Genomic DNA, 8,353 nt, shown 5'->3' with positions numbered 1-8,353 from the left:
TCGTTGCTTTGTATCTAATAAACAAACACAATGGTTCAAGTGGTTACCTCTAACTGAATGGTGGTATAACACTTCCTTCCATACTGCAAAAAAATGACCCCATTTATGGAACTTTATGCATATCATTTATCATTCATCACATAAGATATAAGAGAAAATTCTAAGGTTCAAGCAGTGGAATATCACAATGAGCATAAACAACAAAGTTCTTCAACTCTTAAAAGATAACCTCACTCTCGCGCAAAATTGAATGAAGTTTTGATGTAGGAGATTGGGTATTTTTACGACTACAACCATATAAACAAATGTCCCTTAAGAAATCTAAGAAGGATACTACATGATCACCCAAGTACTATGGTCCTTACAAGGTGTTGCAAAACATTGGTACTATGGCATACAAATTAGAGCTACCTGCATCTTCCTAAGTCCACCCAGTTTTCCATGTTTCATGCTTAAAGAAGGTTATTGGTGACAAGCTCTTAGTTCAAACAATGTTGCTAGAACTTGTTGAAGAAGGAAAAATCATATTTGAGCATGAAACAGTCATGGAAACAAAAACCCGATAGCTACAGAAACGACTAATTTCTGAGTATCTCATTAAATGGAATAACTTACTCGCTAAATATTTCACATGGGAGGATTAGAATTTTATACAAAAGCATCTGGAGCTACTCAAGCGTTGAGCAAAACACCATTTTGAAGGAGAGGGGCATGTTAGGTCCCTATAATACTAGTGTACCCCCTTATTGTTATTTTTAGTGTAACCCCATATTGTTATTGTTGTGCCCATGTCTCTCCCATATTGTTATTGTTGTGCCCCATATAATCCCACTATTGCTATTGTTGTGCCCTTACATTATTATTGTTATGTAGGCTCTGATTACATTGTGACCCCTTAGACTCCTATATATACCTAGGAGGCCTTATCATTTGTATCATCCAAGAATTGTTCATTAATGTAATGTAAAAGAGGTTTTCCCCTTGAAGAGGCTAATTTTTAAGTCATTGATCTATCTATTCTTCTATTTTGTGATTTGGTTGCATAACACATTTTGATTTACATGAATTGGATTTCGTTAAGTTTTACTATTATTTGAGGGTTTTTTTACTTGCATTTCTTGTATTCTTCCGTGTATATTCCAATTGTATACTCCAATTCTATGAGGTGGAATATATACTCCGATTCTATGAGATTTATTTCACCTAGAAGGATTATCAAAGTCATTTCAAGAAGTGCTAGTGGCAAGTGTTTTTATTTTAGAGTCATATTTTAAAGTTTTAATTGTGTTTGTAACTACCTGGTGTATGACAATTTTGATTATTTTTTTTTTTTCAAAACACAATTAAAAATGGTAATTTAATACAAATAATAATTCAATATATCATTTTTAAAATTTATACACAAGTATAATTAGTCAAACAATATTTAGATTAATTAACTATATTTAAATTAATGTATGACAAAAATAATTAGAAAATAAAAGAGCTCAACAATTTTCAATAAAGATTTTCAGCTCGAAATATTTTTTATTTAATGACATTGTAAGGTTGATATCCACAAATACATGGAGCATGAGCTTTGTGTCTCAAAAAAATTGCTTTGTGTGCATGTATTTTCCATGCAACATTGAATAACCATAGCGTATATCATCTTCAACTTAAAGACGAGGAGACATTCACTACATTATTTGTACACACATGCAAAAATTATGCAATGATAGGTTTTATTTCTTGGTTAAATTTCCTTTACAATACTAAAATTCTGAACACTTTTTCGGTGAGGGACAATATTTATAAAAGAAAATAGACCAGAACATGCATATGATTAGTGAATGGCAACACAAATATTTGTATATTCGTTACAGAGAGTAATGAAAATGGGCATGTCCATTTCCATCATTACAAAAAATTTCAACACACGCACATATATTTATCACTCATGGATAAATCTTTATACCTTTACCTGTCTGGTAAGGTTACCATTGGCCTTAAACTTCTGGAAAGATTGATTGCATCTTCTGAAGTGTTGATTACGTGATTGAAACAGATATATCACCCAAAATCTGTTGGATCCTCCATCGCACAAATGTGAACATTTCATAAGAATCTCGCGTCTATGCTGCTGAACACTGCATCTTCATACATCACGCCTACTCACACCCAATAATTTCCTTATGTTGTTCCATATATTCAAATCATATTTTATCGAATGCATGAGCCATTTATTCAACTAAGAGAAATTATTCTTAAAAATTCAATTTGAATCTACATTAAAAAAACCCAACCTTTGATATAATAAACCAGAGCGAAAGGAAATCTGGCCCGACACAGTGAACACAATAAAGCCTTGCTCTTGGAAGTTGATGGCCCAACACTGGTATATACGGTCGAGAATATCAAAATCACAGGATGAATAACCTTCCTCTTGCTTGTGACCCCTGAATGCGACAGCAAGACGACAATGTGGAAACAGTTTATTTGAAAGAAAATTTATCACATCAAGAAGGAAACCGATGGCATCACTACGAATCACCCTACCAGATGGCGCCGTCAACCATCTGGAGTAAACACATAGAATTATGAATGGTGTTTCAATTTCAATATAATTACGCCGTAAGGCGTTCCCATTTGAAATGAATTGCCCCAGCCGCCGTCGTGTTCTATTGTTAACCGTCGATTTATGGTGTTAGACGATTCAATGAACTGTGATCGTTGATCTAAAACTGTTCAACTGAACGGTGAACGGTTAATGAGGAAGCGAAAGTAAACGGTTAATGAGAAAGCGGAAGCGGGACGGACGCACCGCCAGCGTCGCAGCTGATAAGGAATTGGAAGAGACGTGCACAGTAGCTCTTAGAATAATCATTCTGTTTGTGCCGTTGGGATACACCGTCGGAATATTTCCACCGACTAGGTGTGCTGCCCCTCGCGCCAATTCTTTGTGCATAACAGGGAATTGCTCGACAGCAGAGCCATATCTAGCTGCACATCACGTTTTGCTCGCCCACACAGCGGCAGTGGAGAAATATAGGGAGAAATATCAGGTCAGGAATCTTTTCACGCACTTACAATAACGCCAAATATTGTGAATATAATTCACAATTTGTCAAATTTGAATCAGAGCGGAGCATTTGTATGTAGAAAATTCAAGGAGGATCTATAGGGTTAGTTATGAGCGCGTCGTGGTATGAACCCTTGGAAGATTCTCTAGAAGAGAGATCAGCTGTTGACAGAATTTTATCCTTCAATCTCCGATGGTGAGTGCCATGACTTTGAGTTATACCCTCGTCTGTGTAAAATTAATGTATCCCTTGTGATAGCAAAGGCTAATGGGAATAGAATTTTCACAGTAGAATATGAATTTTGTCGAGTTTTCGAATCCTAATATGAATTATTTTTCAAATCCCAAAGTAGAATATGAATTTTGTAGAGATTTAGAATCCAAAAAAATTCCACCATCAGGACCAACCTGGACCAAATTCATATTCTATATTCTACTGTGGAAACGTCCACAAAAGTTCATATTCTACCGTGGAAAATCCGAATGATCTCTCTCAAAAAGGCTAATGGGATTTCATATTAATTGTTGAAATTAATTTCTACACAGTTTGCAGGTTTTTGGATCCCACTGTTTTTGGAGATTATCCACAAGAAATGCGTGAAAGATTAGGATCGCGCTTACCCTCCATATCCTCGGAACTATCTGCGAAACTTCGGGGATCGTTCGAATATATGGGTATTAATCACTATACAACCTTATATGCAACAAGCACTCCTCCCTTTCCCCCGACAACACGCAATATTTATATCCAGACTCCAGGGTTTATCTGACTGGAGAGCACCACGGAGCCTCCATCGGAGAACGGGTATGAATATCCAGTCCTTGACCTCTTTAAAAAAAATTTGTGATTTTTGCAGTACAGTTTGGCCAATGGCTCATGCAATTCCTCCATTTTTATATGATTCCCAGACAGCGATGGATGGTTTGTTTGTGGTACCTCATGGAATTCAGAAAATCGTGGAGTATGTAAAAGAATTCTATGACAACCCGATTATTATTATCACAGAGAACGGTAAAAAATTTATGTAAATATCTCAGAGGATTTGTTTTTCTATAAGAACTGAGCCGAAGGTTGTCAAACCCTAGTATGTACTTCTCTTATCTCTCTGTTTTGCCTTATAGGCTATCCAGAGTCTGAGGAATCCTCGTCGACTCTGCAAGAAAATCTAAACGATGTGAGGAGAATAAGGTTTCATGGAGATTGTTTGAGTTATCTTACTGCAGCAATCAAGTAAGATCAAATTTTCACGATTTTCATTATCTTGCTATTGGCCTTTACTGAATTTCATTTGTTTAACTGATTAAACTGATGACCATTTATGCGTGTGTTAACACAGAAATGGCTCAGATGTTCGAGGGTACTTTGTGTGGTCTCTTCTGGATAATTTTGAGTGGGCATTTGGGTATACCATTAGATTTGGTCTTTATTACGTGGATTTCATTTCTGATCAAAAGAGGTATCCCAAGCTCTCGGCTCAATGGTTGAGGCAATTTCTTCAGCACGACGATCAGGGAAGTGTTAGAAGCAACAGCATTTAGACTGCGTTGTCTATTTGCTAATCAAAGCGCACACTTTCCTGCAACTCTACCCAAAATGCTGCAAGCAAATATGTTGTGTTTGGATCTATCCACCGTGACACACATTAACAACTCTTTAACAAAATGCAGAGGGGAGGTGCAATTAAAACAACTCTTTCAAAAAATGGAAGCTCTCTCAAATCGGGCAATGATGACTCCCAGGACTGCCTTTTGAGTTCTTTAATTTCCTTCGAACTCTCTTCTCCTTTTAGCAAACATTTCAAGGGCAAAGATAATTGCATTTCTAGCCTTCCCATTTTTTGTTCCTTTCTTGTGGTGGTTTTCCCAACAATTTCCACCATAAGTAGCGTTGTTGTGGACGAAGTTTACTATTTTCTTATAAATGACATTTTTCTCTTTCCTTTGAACGTTTCGAACAGCTTTAGGTACCATTGTTTCCTTTAGAAATGATGGTTCCATTTTTAATTCGTTGTTTCGTTATGATGTCCTCTCTTTAACTGTGGTAACCTACGTTGCGTTGTATTTGGTATAATGGTGTCTCCTAAAAATTGTACCTATCTCAGTTGTATCGACTCTGAAGGTCTGGGAAGTATTTGATTTGCTTGAAATTTCTGCTATATTTCAGTCTCACTCTCTCAAGCAACAATTGTCTTGAAAACAAGTTCGCTGAAAGATTAGGATCGCGCTTACCCTCCATATCCTCGGAACTATCTGCGAAACTTTGGGGATCGTTCGACTATATGGGTATTAATCACTATACTGTTGGAATTTTCTGATAAATCCCATAACAAACAGACAAAAATCGCACTCTGTTTTTACACAGAAAAACAGAAAAATTCGCTTGCTGGAAACGGTGTTTCAGCAACACAGTTTTTTTTTTAGTTGCTGAAACAGGTGTTTCAGCAACGCTGATCGTCGTGTTTCAGCAACGTAAACTTTTGACGTCAAGTAATTTTTGAGTTACGAGGTGTTTCAGCAACGGTGACGGTGTAACAGCAACAGGAAGAAATTAACTTGTATTTATCAAAATAAACTAACTGTTACAGATTTGTCTTCCTCATACAGAGGGAATTTCAAAACTTCTATTGCTGAACATCTACTTCAGAAATTCACTAAGGAACAATTATGTTCCATACAGATGAACGTAAATAACAAATTACATTCAAATTTCTGCACTGCTGTGCATTTCACTCTTCTGAAATTATTCTTCTTCCTCTTCACGCTGCTGCGTGCTTTCCTCTGCTCTGTGTGATTCTTCAGCTGCTGCTGCTGCTTCTAACTTCTAACTCTAACGCTGCTGCTCTCTCTTACTTTTCAGTCTCTGCACTGCTGTGCAAAAGGGCTTCATTCATGTGAGCTCATGCTGCTGCACATTCTTTCTTCAAAACACAGAAATTACATTCCAGCGCTGCTGCGCTATATTGCTGAGTAATTAACACTGCTGTGGCTCTACACATATATAGTGCAGGAAGCGGTCATAATTTATCCATCAACCGCCTCAACTTGCTGACAGAGACTCTGCTGCAATCTGCCGCTCATAATGAACAGATCTGATCTTTTGACATTCTGTTGTGCTGCTTGAGTCGGTTATGTGGAAACCCAAGACTGATAAATGCTGCGGCTGGCTCGAGGCTGGTACTTTCCTTCTCGGCCATGCTTCTTCTTTAATGCTGTTTGGTGAGCAGTTATGGCGCAGAGCCCAGATCTGATCTTCTTCCTCTTTTGGGAACACAAACAAGCAAACGGTGAAATGACACTTATGGCGGTGGCGTGAATAAGCCGACTCCTCCGTAAGTCCTCTATTGCGGCTCGCTGCTGCTGCACGGCAGTTGGAATTAATATTCCAACACTCCCCCTTAATTTCAACTGCTGGGCATTCTATTGTACCCAAACACTTCCTCTCATAGAGGAATTCACCAACTGCTTCTGATGCAGTACAACCAATTAAAATTGTCTTCCTCTTAATAGAGGGATTTACCTGAGACTGTGCTTAAGAGCACCTTCCTCATGACAGAGGGATTCACCATAACAATGTGCTGAAGAGCACCTTCCTCTTGAGAGAGGGATTCACCAAGGAACGCTTTTGTTCCACAAAAATAACATCTACCTCTTAACAGAGGGATTCCAACATGCCTGCTTCAGAGGCACTTCAATCTGTCCAAATTGACACTACTGTGTCTGCCTGATATTTTACACTGCTGTGTGTGAAAATATCTTCATTCGCATTGCTCTTCACAATGGTGCTTAGGCTGCAATATGCTCTACACTGCTATTCATTACAGACTCTGTCTTCTCCTGAAAAACATTACACTGCTATGTGTAAAATTTTCAATACAATTATGCTGCTGCATATTCCATTACAAAACTTTATCTCAGCAACTCTATCTCAGCATTGCTGTTTCAGCACTCTGTCTCAGCACTCTGTTTCAGCACTGCTGTTTCAGCACTGTTGTTTCAGCACTCTCTCTATCACTGCACTGTTGTGCATAAAATAACTTCTCAAATTGCTCTTGCGCTGCTGCGCATTCCTTTCACATTTAACAAAAAAAAAAAATACGCACTGCGTGCTCCCCTTCATTGATTACACTCGCACTGCTGCTGTGCCATTACCTTTCATTTCTTCAACAAAAATTTCATGTCTGCTGTGAGTATGTTCTCTCACATTACATAGAAGGAAAATTCCTTCCATTGCTATGCATTTCAATGCATGTGCTCCATAACAAAAATTTCCAAACTGCTGTTTTATGTTCTGTCTTCCCACTGCTGTGAGGGTCTCCATGCTTTGCATTTTTCTCTTATCTCGCTGCTGCTCTTTACATTTCAGCGCTGCCATCTTTTCTTCTTTATGCATTTCTGTGCATATTGCATAAACACAAAGCAAAAACATTGTTGATTTCATCACTGCTGCATATTACCTTTTAGAGGGATTAACGAAAAATTTCATTTGCAACTGCTGCGCTGTAATACATCCTCCATCAACAAATGACTGTTAATACAGTTCAGCAAACAAAAATTACAAGCTCCCCTTTAGTGTATGCTTTATCTTCCTTCAGCAGAATCTTCTCAAAACAAATTTAGATCAGCTGAATTGCTTAAGGGGCTTTCACACTGTATTTCTTTTCTTCTCCATACTTGTGTAACTTTCTTCTTTTGCATGGGTCTAGCTTGTGTAAGAGCCCATGTTAAGTTACAGTCACGTGCCATATGCCCAATGTTATGACACTTGAAGCATTCAACTTTATTCATGAATAAGAATTCATGATTTCTTCTTGTGAAATTATTTCTTGGAGATTGTCGGGGACCACAACATCTATCTCCATGAAATGCTCTACAGTCTTTTGCCATATGACCAAAGTTTGAACAAGCATAACAATAACCAAAAAATGAACTTTGGTACCTGGGAGATGGAGGTTTCCTTGATGTACTTCTGAAGCCTTGCTGCCTTGAGATCCTTTGATGATCACCATTGCCTCTTGCCTCTTTGACATCAGCTACATTTCTTCTTGGAGCTGGTTTTATGCTTGGAGCAGGATTTCTTCTATTGCAGCCTTCATTTTTCTCCTTGCCTTTGCTGGAACTAAGAGCATCACCATCTCTTTCTGGCTTCTTCACATCTCCTTTGCTCAAAGCATCCTCATACTTGTTTGAGGGTTCACCTACATACCCAAGTCCTGATTTATCATATGGAGATCTGTGATAGCTGAGCATATCATCTAAGGCTTGAGAGCTCTTCATGATCTTGTTCATCCCTTC

The 8,353-nt window shown here is 38.0% G+C and overlaps 1 pseudogene; it reads left to right on the top strand.

Annotated features, from left to right (window-relative positions):
• The first annotated feature begins 2,774 nt into the window (after window positions 1-2,774).
• Window positions 2,775-4,600, top strand: LOC149243818 (coniferin beta-glucosidase-like; annotated as a pseudogene).
• Window positions 4,601-8,353: the final 3,753 nt, after the last annotated feature.

The sequence above is a fragment of the Pinus tabuliformis genome, chromosome 8, assembly GCF_031772625.1.
Source record: "Pinus tabuliformis cultivar Carrire ecotype Pingquan chromosome 8, CPIR1, whole genome shotgun sequence".
In the NCBI taxonomy this organism is placed as follows: domain Eukaryota; kingdom Viridiplantae; phylum Streptophyta; class Pinopsida; order Pinales; family Pinaceae; genus Pinus; species Pinus tabuliformis.
This window is presented reverse-complemented; position numbering and strand designations above follow the sequence as displayed.